Genomic DNA, 17,569 nt, shown 5'->3' with positions numbered 1-17,569 from the left:
GCTGCCCCACAGTCTAGTCACTTCTGCACACTTGCCTTTGTTCAACTTTATACAAAAGCAAATAGGTTTTGCCATTTTTTGAGTCTTCATTCCTTAGGAGGGCTCATGTGTCACGTAAAACTTAACGTAAGTAGGGGCCAGTATATGAATGAATGAAGGAATCTATCTTTCTTGTGGTCTCTGTTCATCTTCCTATTTTTTAAGTTTATTTATTTATTTTTAGAGAGAGAGAGAAAGAGAGAGAGAGAGAGAGAGAGAGAGAGAGTGTGTGTGTGTGTGTGTGTGTGTGTGTGTGTGTGCGTGCGTGCCTGTGAATGGGAGGGGCTGAGAGAGAGAGAGAATCCTAAGCAGTCTCCTCACTAGGAATGCCGAGCCTGATGCGGGGCCGAACCCATAAACCTCGAGACCATGACCTGAGCAGAAGTCAAAAGTCAGACACCTGACTGACTGAGCCACCCAGGCACCCCTGTTCATCTTCCTATTAATATTCTCCCCACTAATTCTAGATACCCTCCAGAGGGTGGTGCACTGCCAATGTACCAAGATATTTCAATCTTTTGCTTTTAATTCAACCTCACATGCCCACTATACAAGAGGCTGCTACAGAATCTCACACTCTCTGCTACCAAACAAACATCATTTTATTTTCTCCAAAAGAAGAAACTCAAAACAGGGTCCCCTTCACATCCCATCTGCCACCAACGCTTATCACTTCTTTCCCTATAATTGTTTCAGTCTTTTGTCACTGTTTACCATTGTTAATATAGCTCAGAATAACATAACAAATTTTAACTGAATATTGCCAATACAAAGTATTTTAAATTAATCTTACTGAACCCTTAAAACTGTATAAAACTAGGTATTTATCTTAGAGAAGTGAAGCTTGTGTTCATAAAAACCTGTATGTTTATAAAAACATAAATGCTTACGGCAGTATTATTTGTAAGAGTCAAAGACTAGAAACAACTCAAATATCCCCCAGTAGGTGAATGGATACACTGCGGTACACTCATATAATGGAATACTACTCGTTAATTACTCGTTAATAAAAAAGACCTATTAACACATGCAACAACCTGGATGGGTCTTAAGAGCCTTCTACTGAGTGAAAAAGTCAATCTCAAAAGTTGACACATTGTATAATTGCATTTACATAACATTCTCAAAATGACAAAGTTATAGTGATGGAGAAGAGACTGGGTGACAGGGAGGGTGTGACTTTAAGGGATGATACAAGGGAACTTCTTTGTGGCAGTGGACCAGTTCTATATCCTGACTGTGCCAGTGGTTACACAAATCTATATATTTGAAAATTTCATAGAACTATGCAGCAAACCACCCTCCAAATCAGTATTTGTAAGAACTGTGAAATCTAAATAAAATCTGAATTATTGTTAGTATTTGCCAATGTCCACTGACTGGTTTTGATAGTGTTATCATTGGAGGAAGTGGAGTAAAGGATCCACAGGAACTTTATACTGTGTTTGCAACTTTGAGGATACAAAATTATTTTGAAATAAAAAGCTTACAATGACTATTTTATTTATTTTTTTAATGTCTATTTTTGAGAGAGAGAGAGAGAGCACATGCACAAGCAGGGGAAGGGCAGAGACAGAGGGAGACAGAGGATCCAAAGTGTGCTCCCCACTGACAGCAAAGAGCCCGACATGGGGCTCAAACTCACAAATTGTGAGATCACAACCTGAGCCGAAGTTGGAGGCCCAACCAACTGAACCACCCAGGCACAATGACCACTTTTAATTAGAAGGGCTACCAAGTAAAAAATTCACTTTGGGAAGATCCTCACTTGCAAACATTAGGGCTATATTTAATATTCTGTAGATCTACATATTCTGAATCCTTCCAAAAACTTAATAAAAACAATGACACTCTGAATTGGTAGCTGATAATTGTGATTAATAAGAAGCAAATGTAATTTTACTAACCTGGAGCTATAGCTGCCATCAGGGTTTCCAGAATAACTGCTTCCATTGAATTGGTCTGCTTTTACTCTCCATAAGGCTAGCCTCCCCTACATCTGCTGTGCAGGAGTCACCTGGCCTGAAATGTGATTGGGCAGGGGGTGGGGCACATAAAGCTAGTACTCAAAACAGTATGGTACTGGCACAGAAATAGACACATAGATCAACAGAACAGAATATAAAGCCCATAAATAAACACAAAATTAGAAGGTCAATTAATCTTTGACAATGTTGGCAAGAATATGCAATGGGAAAAAGACAGTCTCTTCAACAAATGATGCTGGGAAAACTGGACAATTACATGCAAAAGAATGAAACTGGACCACTTTTTTGCACCATACACAAAAATAAGCTCTCACATTAAGGACCTAAATGTGAGACAGGAAACCATCAGAATCCGAGAACACAGTATAGGCAGTAATTTCTCCAACATTGGCCATAACAACATTTTTCTAGATATGTCTCCAGAGGCAAGAGAAATAAAAGCAAAAAGAAACTCTGGGACAACAAATAAAAAGCTTCTACATCAAAGAAAACAATAAACAAAACTAAAAGACAACCTACAGAATGGGTGAAGACATTGGCAAACAACATAGCTGATAAAGGGTTAGTATACAAAAATATAAAGAACTTCTACAACTCAGGGTGCTGCTTAAGCCTACTTATGCTCTGTTTCTCTCTCTCTCAAAAATAAACATTAAAAAAATAATAATTAAAAAAAGAACATACAACTCAACACCAAAAAAACTCCCATATAATCCACTTTAAAAGTGGGCAAAAGACATGAACAGACATTTCTCCAAAGAAGACATTCAGATGGCCAACAGACACACAAAAAAAGATGCTGAACATCACTCATCATCAGAGAAATGCAAATCAAAACTACAGTGAGAGGGGCATCTGGGTGGCTCAGTCAGTTAAGTGTCCAGCTTCAACTCAGGTCACTATCTCGCAGTTTGTGAGTTTGAGCCCCACATCTGGCTCTCTGATGCCAGCGTGGAACCCACTTTGGATCCTCTGTTTTCTTCTCTCTGCCCCTCCCCCACTTGAGTGTGCACACATTCTCTCAAAAATAAAATAAGCATTAAAAACAAAAACTACAATGAGATATCACCTCACACCTGTCAAAGTGGCTAAGATCAAAAACACAAAAAACAACAACTATTGGCAAGGATGTGGAAAAAGTAACCCTGTGCACAGTTGGTGGGGATTCAAACTAGTACAGCCACTGTGGAAGACAGTATGAATATTCCCTCAAAAAGGTAAAATAGAACTACATAACAATACAGTATCACACTACTGGGTATTTACCCAAAAAATACAAAAACACTAATTCAAAGGGATATCTACACCCCTATGTTTATTGCAGCATTATTTACAATAGCCCAGTTATGGAAACAGCCCAAGTTTCAAGATAATTGAAATTTTCAATTATTCAAGATAAATGAATAAAGAAGATGTGAGATAGATACACACACACACACACACACACACACACACACACACACACAATGGAATACTATTCAGCCATAAAAATGAATGAAAGCTTGCCATTTGTAACAACATGGATAGATCCAGAGAGTAAAATTCTAAGCAAAATAAGCCAGTCAGAGAAAGACAAATATCATATGATTTCACTCATATGTGTAATTTAAGAAACAAAACAAATGAGCAAAGAGGGGGAAAAAAGAGAGAGACAAACCAAAAAACAAACTCTTGACTATAGAGAACAATTGGATGTTTACCAGAGGGGAGGTGGGTAGGGGGATGGGTGAAATAGGTGGAGGGGATTAAGAGTACACTCACTTATCTTGAGGGGAGCCTGAGTGGCTCAGTCAGCTGAGCATCTGACTCTTGATTTCAGCTTGGGTCATGATCCCGGGGTTGTGGGATCAAGCCCTGTGTCGGGCTCTGAGCTGAGCATGGGGCCTACTTGGGATCCTCTCTCTCCCCCTCTGCCCCTCTCCCCAACTCATTCTCTCTCTCTAAAATAAAAAAAAAATAAATTAAAAAAAAAAAGAGTATTCTATCTTGATGAGCACTGAGTGATACAAGGAACTGTTGAGTCACTATATTTTATACCTGAAACTAATAAAACACTATGTTAAGTGGAACTAAAATTAAAAAAATAAAGTGTACAACATGATGATTTATGTATGCAATGTGAAAGGGGAAATAAGTTAACTTTTGTAATTTGGTTTTATGTCATTTATAATTTGATTTGATGTCATTTAAAAATTTCCCTTTGAGAAGGAACAAGTTTAAAAAAAAAAAATCAAGGCTGAAAAAAGGATTCTGGGAACATAGTAGATAAGAAGCACCAGAAATCTGTCTCCTAACCTAGACAACAACTACACTGGTAGAATCTGTCTGATGTAACTATTTTGGAGCTCTGGAGTCTACTAAAGGTTTGAACTTACAGGGAAATGCCTGGATAGCAAACAGGTTAATTTGGGTCCATTTAGACTCTCAGTTCAATAGCAGCTGCACATCCTTTACCCTCCAGCCCTACAGGCAGACAGCTCTATGGGCATTCCTGCAGCAGCCTGCATACAACTATGGAAGCCAGTGTTTGCAATAAGGATTTTGTCTTCCAAATACTGGGGATCTGTACCCTGGTTCCCTAATCGCTGCATCTGATCACACAGGTGCAGACACAGAGATGGACAGCTATTATTGCATTGCCCCGTGGACCCCCTCACCTCACATTGTTGCAAGCCTCTCCCCATCTGACTGAAGCAACTTCAATGAAATTTAGAGGACTAGACCATCTCCCCGCCCCCCCCTCCCCCCACCCTGCCACCTCTTCATTTTCTTCTTTCTCCCATTTTGGGAGTCAGACATTAAAGACTAAGGCATTCAGGGGCACCTAGCTGGCTCACTCAGAAGAGCATGTGACTCTTGACCTCGGGGTTGTGAGTTCAAGCCCCATGTTGGGTGTAGAGATTACAAAATTAGAAAGGCATCATATAGGGGCACCCGGGCGGCTCAGTCAGTTAAGTGTTTGACTTCGGCTCAGGTCATCATCTCCCAGTTTGTGAGTCTGCGGCCCACATCAGGCTCACTGCTGTCAGCACGGATCCTACTTTAGATCCTCTGTCACCCCCTCTCTCTTTGCCCCTCCCTGCGCACAGTCTCTCTCTCTCTCAAAAATAAATGAACATTAAAAAAAGGAAATGAAAAAGAAAGTCACCATATGTCCCCAGAGAAAAGCACAGACTCAAAAAATGACCTGAGAGCAACTTAATTCTATACTGCAGGCTGACCCTTCACAGAGAAAGCCTACAATTTTTTTTAATGTTTATTTATTTTGAGAGAGAGAGAGAGAATATGAGCAGGGGAGGGTCAGAGAGAGAGAGAATCCCCACAGGCTCCATACTCAGCGCAGAGCCAAACACAGGGCTTGATCTCATGACCATGAGATCATGACCTGAGCCCAAACCATGAGTCGGACACCTAACCAACTGAGCCACCCAGGCACCCCAGCCTACAAGCTTTCTGAAAAGCAAAACAAAACAAAGCCAAAAGCCAAAAAATCTTGGGAAAGGAAGAGAATCTGATTTCCAGAGTTAGGCCATATCATTAGATTCAAATATTCATGTTTTCAACAACAACAACAACAACAACAACAACAACAAAAACCCACAAGGCATACAAAGAAACAGGAAGAGGAAAAAAACTACACCAACAGACCTGTCTCAATAGGTGGACCTACTACACAATGTCTGAACAAAGTAGACATATCAATATGGAGATGATTACCCCATCTAATCCCCATCATAACCAAAAGAAACCAAAAAGAGATTCTAGAGCCCAAAAGCACAATAACTAAAATAAAATTTTCAGAGATGGATTTGAGCAGGCAGAAGAAAGAATTAGCAAATTTGAAGAAAGAACAATGGAAACTATCGAGTCTGAGGAATGGAAAGAAAAAAGATTAAAGGAAAGTGAACAGAGTCTACCATCAAGCAAACCATCACACACAGTGTGGGAGTCTCAAAATAAGAAAGAGAAAGGAGAAGAGATTATTTAAAGAAATAAGGGCTGAAAACTTGCCAAATTTGATGAGCCATGAATATAAACACCCAACAAGCTCAACAAATTCCAAGTAGTATGAAATCAAAAGAGACCCACACCAAGATACATTGTGATCAATCTATTGAAAGAAAAAGAACAAGAGAGAATCTTAAACACACCAAAAGAGAAGTAACTCATCATATCAGGGACCCTCAATAACATTATTCACAGATTTCTCATCAGATACCGTGAGAGCCAGAAGGCAGTGGACTGAAATATTCAAAGTGCTAAATGAAAAAATTGTGCACCAAGAATCTTGTATCTGGCAAAAGTGTCCTTCAAAAATGAGACAGCCTCAGATGAGGGAATTTGTTACCACTAGGCCTACCCTGCAGGAAATGTTAAAGGGAGTCCTGCAGGTTGAAATGAAAAGACATTAGCCTATAACTCAAAGCTGTGTGAAGAAATAAAGATATTGTGAAGGCAAATATGTGGGCAACTATAAAACCAGTGTCATCTGTAAAAAATGGTTCGTAACTCTACTTTTTGCTTTCTACATGATTTAAGAGAATAATACATTTTTAAGATTTTATTTTTAAGTAATCTCTACACCCAACATAGGGCTCAAACTTACAACCCCAAGATCAAGAGTTGCAAGCTCCACTGACTGAGTCAGCCAGGCACCCCAAGAATACTACATTAAAAAAAACCAAAACAATCATTAATCTAAAGCTCATATTCTTATAACTGATTTATAATTCCACATTTTATTTCCTACACAACTGACTAATACATTATAAATAACAATTATTAGTTTATGGTTTGGGACACACAATGTATAAAGATGGATCCTGTGACATCAATAACTAAAAGTAATGGGGAGGGAGCTATATAGGAGCACAGTTTTTGTACGTTATTAAAGTTAAGCCGGCATAAATTGAAATTAGAATGTTTATAACTTTAAGCTGTCAAATCTAATTCCCATGGTAACCACAAAGAAAATAGTTACAGAATATACACAAAAGAAGAAGGGAATTAAGGCATTTTACTACAAAAAATATCAGCTAAACACAAAAGAAAACAGTAATGCAGGAAATAAGGGACAAAAAAAAGCTATTAGGCATACAAAAACACATAGCAAAATGACAGGAGTTCCTCTTTATCAGTTATTACTTCAAATGTAAATAGATTAAACTCTCCAATCAAAATACAGAGGTTGACAGAATGGACTTAAAATAATGATTTAGCTCTATGCTCTCTACTGTAGATTCATTTTATTTTATTTTTTTAAGAGACTCACTTTAGATCCAAAGACACAAATAGGTTGAAAGTGAAAGGATTAAAAAAAAGTCTTTCTATGCAAATAGTAGCCAAACCAAAGCAGAGGTGGCTATACTAATATTGGACAAAATAGACTTTGTAAAAAGTTTATTTATTTATTTATTTATTTATTTATTTATTTATTTATATGAAGAGAGCACGTGCAGGGGGAGTAGAGGGGTGGGGGAAGGGAGAGAATCCCAAGCAGGCTCTGCACTGTCAGCATGGAGCCCAATGCGGGGCTCAAACTCATGAACCATGAGAATGTGACTTCACTTGATCTTAGCCAAAAGGCCAAGAAGTGATTCCGTGAGAACGTGACTTGAGCGGAAATCAAGAGTTGGAGGTTTAACCAACTGAGCCGCCAGGCACCCCCCAAAATAGGCTTTAAATTTTTAAAAGTTTGCAAGATGGGGTGCCTGCGTGGCTCAGCCGGTTAAGCATCCAACTTCAGCTCAGGTCAAGATCTCCAGGTTCATGAGTTCAAGCCCCTCTTTGGACTGTGTTGACAGTTCAGAGCCTGGAGCCTACTTTGGATTCTATGTCTCTCTCTCTGCTCCTCCCCTGCTTGCACTCTGCACTCTGTCTCTCTCTCTCTCAAAAATAAATAAACATTTAAAAAGCTTGCAAGAGTCAAAGAAAGACGTTATGTATTAGTAAGTGGTTGAATACAATAAGAGGATAACAATTGTAAACATTTATGCCCCTAATAATGAAAATCAAAATATATAAAGCAGAAACTGACAGAATTGAAGGGGAAAGTGGAAGTTCCACAATAATAGTTGGAGACTTTAATACCTTATTCTTAATAATAGAACAAATAGAAGATAATTAAAGGGAGGATTTGAACACAATAAATCAAATAGATCTGAAAGGCATATATAGAACACTCTACCCAACAACAGTGTACACATTCTCCTTAAGTGCACATTGGACATTTTCCAGGATAAGCTATATGTTAGGCCACAGATGAAGCTTCAAAATACTTTAAAAGATGGATAGCATACAAAATATCTTCTCTCATCACAAGATGAAGTTAGAAATCAGTAACAGAAGGAAAACTGGAACGTTAATAAATTTATAGAAATTAAACAACACACTCTCAAATAACCAACGAATCAAAAATGAAATCACAAAGGACATTTTCTAATTTCTAATTTTCTAATAGTTAGAAACTAATGAAAATGAAAACACAACATACCAAAACTTATGGGACACAGCAAAAGGATTGTTAAGGGGGAAATTTATAGCTATAAATGTTTATATTAAAAAAACAAGAAAGATCTCAAATCAATAACCTAACTTAACAACCTAAGAAACTAAGAAACAAAGTAACAATAAACTCAAAGCTAGCTGAGGAGAAGATAATATAGAGCATAAATGAATGCAATAAAGGGTAAGAGTAATAAATGTAATAAACAATGGAGAAAATCAATAAAACCAAAAGTTGGTTTTTCAAAAATATCAGCAAATCGATATACCTTTAGCTAGATTGAATAGGAAAAAAGAGAAGACACAAATTATTTTAAAAAAACAAAAAAATAAAAATAAATGAAAGTGGGGATATTACTGCTGAATCTACAGAGATAAAAATTATTATAAGAGAATACTATGAGCAACTATATGCCAACAAATTGAATAACCTAGATGAAGTGGACAAATTCCTAGAAAACATGAAAACTGCCAAGTCTAAATAAGAAATAGAAAATCTGAATAGACCTGTAACAAATAAGGAAATTGAATCAGTAATCAAAAACCTCCCCCAAAATAAAAGCATTAGCCCTGATGGCTCCGTGGTGAATTCTACCAAACATTTAAAGAAGAGCTAATACCAATCCTTCTCAAACTTTTGAAAGAACTGAAGAGGGGAGAACACTTCTAATCTCATGAGATCAGCATTTCTGTGATACCAAAGCCAGTCAATGACACTACAAAAAAAGAAAACCACAGACTATTATCTCTTATGAGCATTGACGCAAATGTTCTCAAGAAATACTAGCAAACCAAATTCGACAGCATTTTTGGTCAAAATTTTCTTTAAATTCTTGTTAGTTAACATATAGTATAATACCGATTGCAGGAATAGAATTTAGTGATTCATCACTTACATGTAACACCCAATGTTCATTACAGCAAGTGTCCTCTTTAATGCCTATCACCCATTTACACATTTACCCCACCCATCTCCCTCCATCAGTCTTCAGTTTGTTCTCTATCTTTGTGAGGCTCTTATAGTTTGCTTCCCTCTCTCTTTTTTTTTTTTTCCTGCTTCCCATATGTTCATCTGATTGTTTCCCGAATTCCACATATGAGTGAAATCATACAGTATTTGTCTTTCTCTGATGGACATATTGAGCTTAGCATAATACACTCTAGCTCTATCCATACCATTGCAATTGGCAAGATTTCATTATTTTTGATGGCTGAGTAATATTCCATTGCATATTTGTGTATATACTACATCTTCTTTATCCATTCATTAATCGATAGACATTTGGGCTCTCTCCATAGTTTGGCTATTGTTGATAATGCTGCTATAAACATCAGGGTGCACGTATCCCTTTGAATCTGTATTTTTTGCATCCTTTGGATAAATACCTAGTCGTGCAATTGCTGGGTTGTAGGGCAGTTCTATTTTTAACTTTTTGAGGAAACTCCACATCAAATTCAACAGCATAATAAAAGGATAATACATCATTGCCAAGTGGGAATTATTCCTGGAATTCAAGGAGGGTTTAACATAAAAAAATTGATCAGTATAATACACCATATTAACAGAATGAAGGAAAAAACCCTTCATGATCATCTCAATTGATGCAGCAAAAGCATTTGATAAAAATTCAACATTCTTTTAGGGTAAACACACACACGCACGCACACGCACACGCACACACACACACACACCAAACTAGGAGAAAGAAAGAACAAAAGAACATCTAAATCAGAAAGAAATAAGTAAAATTATCTCTATTCACAGATAATGTGATCTTATATGTAAAAAACCTTAAAGATTTCACAAAAAAATTGATAGAATAAATTAATTCAGCAAAACAGCAGGATATAAAGTACACACAAAAATCAGTTGAATTTCTATACACTAATATTGAACAAACTAAAAAGGAAATTAAAAAAAAAAACAGTTCTACTGGGGCACCTGGGTGGCTCAGTTGGTTAAGTGTTTGACTCTTGATTTTGGCTCAGGTCATGATCTCTCAGTTCGTGGGATCAAGCCCCATGTTGGACTCCATGCTGGCAGCTTGGAGCCTGCTTGGGATTCTCATTCTCTCTCTCTCTCTCTCTCTCTCTCTCTTCCCCTGTGTGTGCCCCTCCCCTGCTCTCTCTTTCTCTCTCAAAAGAAATAAATAAACTTCTAAAAACTAAATAAAAAATAAAAATAGGGGCACCTGGGTGTCTCAGTCGGTTTAGCATCCAACTCTTGATTTCAGCTCAGGTCATGATCTTGTGGTTCTGATTCATGAGATCAAGTTCCGCATCCCCTGCTTGGGATTCTCTCTCTCCCTCTCTCTCTGCCCCTCCCTACCCCCCCCCCCCACACACACACACTCTCTCTCTCTCTCTCTCTCTCTCAAAATAAAAAACAAATAAATAAAAATTAAAAAAAAAACAGTCCTACTTATAATAGCATCAAAAAGAGTAAAATACGTAAGAATTAGCTACCTAAGGAGATAAAAGACTTATACAATGAAAACTAAAAGACATTACTGAGATTAAAGACATAAATAAATTGAAACATATCCCATGCTCATGAATTAGAAGAGTTAATATGGTTAAAATATCCTTACTACTCAAAATGATCTATAGACTCAATGTAATCCCTGTCAAAATACCAATGACATCTTTTGCAGAAATAGAAAAAAATGATCCTAAAATTCATATGGAATTTCAAGGGACCCAGAATAGCTAAAACCATCTTGAAAAAGAATAAAATTGGAAGTCTCCTACCTCCTGATTTCAGAACTTACTGTAATACTACAGTAATCAAAACAGGGTGGTGGTGGCATAAAGATAGACATAGAGACCAATGGAATTGAATAGAGAGCCCAGAAATAAATCTTCTCATATATATGGACAATTGATTTTTGACAAGGGTGCCAAAGCCTTTTCCCCATTCAATGGGGAAAGGATGGTCTTTCCAACAAATGGTGATGTGAAAACTGGACATCCACGTGCAAAAGAATGATCTTGGACTCTTACCTAACACCATATACAAAAATTAAGTTAAAATTGACCACCAACCTAAACATAAAACTCTTAGAAGAAAACAGGGAGCAAAAGCTTCCTGACATTGGATTTGACAACGATTCCTGGATATGACACCGAAGGCCCAAGCAACAAAAGACAAAATAGACAAGTAAGACTTCAAGAAAATGTCAAACTTTTGTGCATCAAAGGACACTTTGAACAGCCTTTCCTGAGAGTTGCCATGGTTTCCTGCTTTGACAGTGCCTGGAGGGAAAAGGCGCTAATCCAAACCCCCGCTGGCTGCTCAGAGCCAACCCTGGGCACCGCCTCACAGTTTCAAACTGCCCCAAGGCCATCACCCCTCTCCAACGGGGGGGGGGGGGGGGGGGGCAGCTGCTGTTGCCTCTCTTTAGCTGCTCACTGTGACCTCCTCGTCTCCCACACCGATGGGCTGCAAATACCACCAGGACTCAGAGGCCACTATCCACTGCCAGATCAACCTGAAACTCTACACCTCCTACATCTACCTATCCATGTCTTACTACTGTAACCTCAGTGATGTGGCTTTGAAGAACTTCAACAAATATTTTCCTCACCAATCTCATGAAGAGAGAGAAAAAGCTGAGAAACTGATGAAGCTGCAGAACCAATGACCACATCCTCCTTAAGGCTATCAAGAAACGGGACCAGAAAGGACTGGGAAAACAGGCTGAATGCAATGGAGTATGCATTTTACTTGGAAAGCATGAATCAGTCACTACTGGTAATGGCCAGAATGGCCACCGACAAAAAACCCTACTTGTGTGACTTCACTGAGACTCATCACCTGAATTAGCAGGTAAAATCCACCAAAGAATCGGATGACCACATAACCATCTTGTACAAGAATCTGGCACTGCAGAGTGTCTGTTTGACAAGTACGCACAGACAGACAGTGATAACAAGAGCTAAGACTTAGGCTGAGGGTAACTTCCCTGGTCATAGCCACAGAGGTGACTTCCTGGTCACCAAGGTAGTGCATGCATGTTGGGGTTACCTTTACCTTTTCTATAGGTCTTACCAAAATGAATACTTAGGTTCTTTCATTTGTACCATTGCTTCAAATAAAGCAATTTGGTACTCCCTCCAAAAATGAGACTTTTGTGACAGAATGAAAAGGCAATCCCTGGAATGGGAGAAAATATTTGCCAACTATACACCTGCTAAGGGATTAATGTCCAAAATACAGGGGCGCCTGGGTGGCTCAGTCGGTTGAGCGTCCGACTTCGGCTCAGGTCATGATCTCGCAGTCCGTGAGTTCGAGCCTTGCGTCGGGCTCTGTGCCGATGGCTCAGAGCCAGGAGCCTGTTTCAGATTCTGTGTCTCCCTCTCTCTCTGACCCTCCCCCGTTCATGCTCTGTCTCTCTCTGTCTCAAAATAAATAAACGTTAAAACAAAATACATAGAGAACTCTAAAACTGAACAACAAAGAAACAAATAACCTGATTCGGGGGCACCTGGATGACTCAGTTAGTTGACTGGCTGACTTCAGCTCAAGTCATGATCTCACAGTCCATGGGTTTGAGCCCCGCGTCGGGCTCTGTGCTGGCAGCTCGGAGCCTGGAGCCTGCTTTGGATTCTGTGTCTCCCTCTCTCTCTGCTCCTCTCCTGCTTTTGCTCTATCTCTCTCTGTCTCTCAAAAATAAATAAATGTTTAAAAAAATTTTTTAAATAACCTGATTCAAAAATGGGCAAAGGACTTAGATAGACATTTCTTCAAAGAAGATATTCAAATGGACTGTAAGCGCATGAAAAGATGCTTAACATTATAATCATTGGGGAAATGTAAAGCAAAACCACAGTGAGATAGCCCTTCATATCTATTGGGATAGCTACAATGAAAAAATGTAAGGGGTGCCTAGCTGTCTCAGTCAGTAGAGCATGCAACTCTTAATCTCAGGGTTGTGAGTTTGAACCCCATACTGGGAGTGGAAGATACTTAAAATAACTTTTTAAAATTTGAAATAAAAAATGTTGGTAGGGATGTGGATAAATTGGAACCCTTGTGCACTGTTGGTGTGAATGTAAAATGGTGCAGCCACTGTGGAAAACAGTATGGCAGTTCCACAAAAGATTAAAAATAGATGTAGCATATGATTCAGCAATTCCACTGATGGGTACACACCTAAAAGAATCGAAAGCAGGGGCTCAAAGATATATTTGCACACCCATGTTCATAGCATCATTATTCACAATAGCTAAATCAACTCAACGGTCCATAACATGGAAGCAACCCATCGGTCCATAAACAGATAAATAAGCAAAATGTGGTATACACTTATAATGGAATATTCAGCCTTAACAAAGAAGGAAATTCTGATATATGCTACACATGGATGAACCCTGAGAACATTATGCTAAGTGAAACAAGACAGCCACAAAAAGACTAATGCTATATGACTCCATTTATATGAGGTACCTAGAGTAGTCAAAATCATAGGGACAGAAAGTAGAATGGTGGTTTCCAGGGGCTAGGGAGATGGGGCATAGGGAGTTATTGTTTAATGGGTATGAAACTTCCGTTTTGTAAGATGAAAAGAGTTCTGGAGATGGATCGTGGTGATAGTTGCTCAACAATACAAACATAACTAATACCACTGAACTGCACACTTCAACATGATTCGGATAACAATTTTTATCTTTTGAATATTTTACCAAAAATTTTTGAAAAAAAGTCAGGGCTAATTCAGTCCAAATCCAGTATGCACATATGTAGACTTTAGTCTTTATGTTTTTAAGTTTCTATGCAGTTAGTAAATTAAGCAACTAATTTGATTTGCCACCCCTCTATTACCTCTCACGTCCCAGGGGCATAGATTTTACAAATCAAGCTTCCCTATATACTCAACAAGTGAGAGAAGATTATACCCTATCTAACCAAACTGTCTTAAGCATGAGTGTAGGACAAAGGCATTGTCATACATGCAAAGCCTCCAAAAATTTACATTGCAAGCATTCTTTCTTCAGAGACTACTCTACGACAGAAGTCAGTCCATAACTGCTGGTATAAGGTAGCATGTGTTTTCCTCTAATGTCCCCACAGAACCTATTACAATTACAAACTCCCTGGGGAAGGGACCACATTTTATACTCCTGTTACTCAACAGGATTTTGAGACTGTGTTCATATTAGAGATTCAATAAATGTTATTTATTCTAGAGGTATTACCAACAGAAAGTGAATCTTCTATTAGCAGAACTAGGGGAGGAAAGAAGTCACCTGGGACACAGGGAGTGTTAAGTCTCATTTTTATAGGCAGTCCCCCCAAGTCCATCCAACCTCACCTCTAGTTCTTGCCAACACACACCCTTCCAGCTGGAATCTTCTTGGCTGCCTCTTCTGGAAATGATCGTTATTCATATTCTCCGTTGTCAAGAAACTCCTTGTGCTGGGAAAATAGAAATGGCTGTGCCCCACTTCCAAAGACAGACTGTCTCTACAGTTCCACTAAGTCTCACTAGGTGGCAGTGACACCGTACAAACAGGCTCCAGTTTGATCTCTGTTTATTGAAAAAATCCATCTCCTTTTGCCATTGAGGTTACAATATTCATTTTTAGTGTGATTTGATGGGCCTTGTCTGTAATTTAACAATATTGGAATCAAATTCTGATACCTAATCACATGGATGTAAGCTCTATTAGATTTCAATTAGCATTCACTCTGATTTGATTATCAAGCTTTAGCCATTCAAATGGCTAATAGGGAAACATTTAGATAATTGCAGCTGTCTGGCATTATTACATTTGCTATCATTTCCACAGAGTGATTCATTTAAAGACTGGGCCATAAAATTTGTTTTTGTTGGTGGAGACAAGAAGTTATGGCTTTTGGGGTTGTGGGGCACTATTAAGCATTACGCTATTATGGTCAGACATTTGGGGTTGTTTTTCTCATTAGGAGGGAAATACAAGTGTAGGGTGCTTGCCATTTAACTATTTTCCAAAAAGATATTCTTGATTCTCCATCCACAATATTGTTTCCTTTGACAAAAGAAAAGAGGCATTAGTCAAGCTTCCTTTTCCTCTCTTTTAATTGAATTAACTGAATTACATTTGAACTGAACAAATTAACCACATCAAAACTTATCTCCTACACAAAGGCCTTCCTGAGTAAGTGAAATTGGGGTCTCCCTTCTCACCTAATACTATTCCTAGGTACAAACACTAGAGGTGTTTCACCAAAGTTGCTAGACCTCTTGGTGAGGATACTGAGGCATGCTTTAAGCATAGATGGAGTAGTCGGCTAAATGACCTTTAAGGGCACTTCGGGGCCCTAACATCTAAGATTTTAAGGATCAACAAAATAATTGTCCCTGCCCTCAAAGAGCCCTCAGACCCTAGAAGCAGGACCAGTGCCTAGGAGCAGTCCACAAGTACTGTATTTCTCTGTGTGGGACAGACGGCCTGCTGTAGAGAGGTGGGGGACCTCACCTGCAGAAAGTCACCTCTATTCCGTGTGGGCTGCTAAGAGCCAATTCAAATTGGAGGGGAGGAGTCATTAATGAAAAGTCATGTGTTTTTGAATCCCATGCTTTAGTCTACGGCCGTAACACCCTGAACGCGCCAGATCTCATCTGAACCCCATGCTTTAAAATTTTTACCCACAGATAACTTGATAATGCATAAATATGGCTTCCAAACTAACTTCTGTTCTAGGAAACAGATGTGGTCTCTGAAGATTCAAAACCAAATTGTGAGGGAAGCTTAGAATTCTCTTTTGTTCTGCTGGAAACTATTTCTCATGTACTGATGTGACAACATGAATCCTCATAGATACCACTCCATTCTCAGAGGTCTCAGACATAACCTCTTAGAGTCCGGGACTGCATCTTTTTAGTCCCATGTTTGTGCGGGACCCAGCTCAAGGCTCTGCAGACAATAGTCAGGCACTTCACTGTGCCTCAGACCCAATTCTATCCCAAGTCATATTGTTTTTGTGAGAACATAAAAAAAGGCAAAATTTCTTAGAACAATGATCCATCCAGCCTAGTAGTTTGCCTTTGACTGTGGCAATTGTTACTTTTAAGATTTCTCTATGTTTGAATATAAATTCAGTAATCTGCCAGAAAGACAAAGATGCTAGCCTGTCCTTTAATGTGTTAATGAATCGTTTTTTTCCCCAGTACAGGTGGCTGTGGGGTGCGCCAGGCCCCAAAAGGCTTGACCATAAAAAGAGTGTAGGCTGACAAACTAAAGGTCTGAGCCACCGCCCACGACTCATATGGGTGGGGTCAATTTTTCCCAGAAGTGCACACAATGTAACTTGTAATACAGAAAAAATGCAGCAGACATTGCCAGGGCAATTCTCTTGGAATTTAGTGAAGAGATGGGGGGGGGGGGGGGGGGAGGAGTGCCCCAGTGGATTAGGGAGGGAGAGAATGGGGTAATGCACACATACACATAAAAGGTAACCAAAGAAACATTTCCTTCTCTATTTGTCTCTATTTGTCTTTCCAGGCTGGTCTGCATTCAATTGTTTTGGTAAAACAAGCAGTTGAGCAAACTCATTAGCCACTAATGAGATCTCACTAATGAGATCTTAGTACTGGGAGATCCATAGCTCAAGTTTGGGACCTAGTGTTCCCTCAAAAGTAAATAGTACATTTTGGGTCAAGAAAAACAGAGTGATATCTTATGGAAGAATTTTCTAAATGTTGTTAAAAATCAATCCCTAAGATCCCCAACACTGATCTGGTGCTCTATTATCTCTGATTTCATTTCCTATTAGTCTTCCCCTGAGTCACTTTAGGTCACTCACACTGAGTCCTTGCTGTTCCTCAAAGGGTGTTCCCACCTCAGGGTCTTTGCACTCACTGAATACTGTGCAGACCATTCTTCCCCTAGATACCCACACAACTCACTCTTTCCTTCCTTCAGATCAGTCTGTCAATGTTGTCCTTTTAACCTCCCAGCCGCCCTCCTTAAAATTTTAAGAGGTCCTCTTTTTTTTTTTTTAAGTTTATTTTTCTTAGTAATCTCTATGGAGCTCAAACCCATGACCCCAAGAT

At 38.9% G+C, this 17,569-nt stretch overlaps 1 pseudogene; it reads left to right on the top strand.

Moving 5' to 3' along the window:
- Positions 1 to 1,227: 1,227 nt before the first annotated feature.
- LOC102966109 lies at positions 1,228 to 12,473 on the top strand (annotated as a pseudogene).
- The last annotated feature ends 5,096 nt before the right edge of the window (positions 12,474 to 17,569 follow it).

Source organism: Panthera tigris, chromosome B3 (assembly GCF_018350195.1).
Source record: "Panthera tigris isolate Pti1 chromosome B3, P.tigris_Pti1_mat1.1, whole genome shotgun sequence".
NCBI classification, from domain to species: domain Eukaryota; kingdom Metazoa; phylum Chordata; class Mammalia; order Carnivora; family Felidae; genus Panthera; species Panthera tigris.
This window is presented reverse-complemented; position numbering and strand designations above follow the sequence as displayed.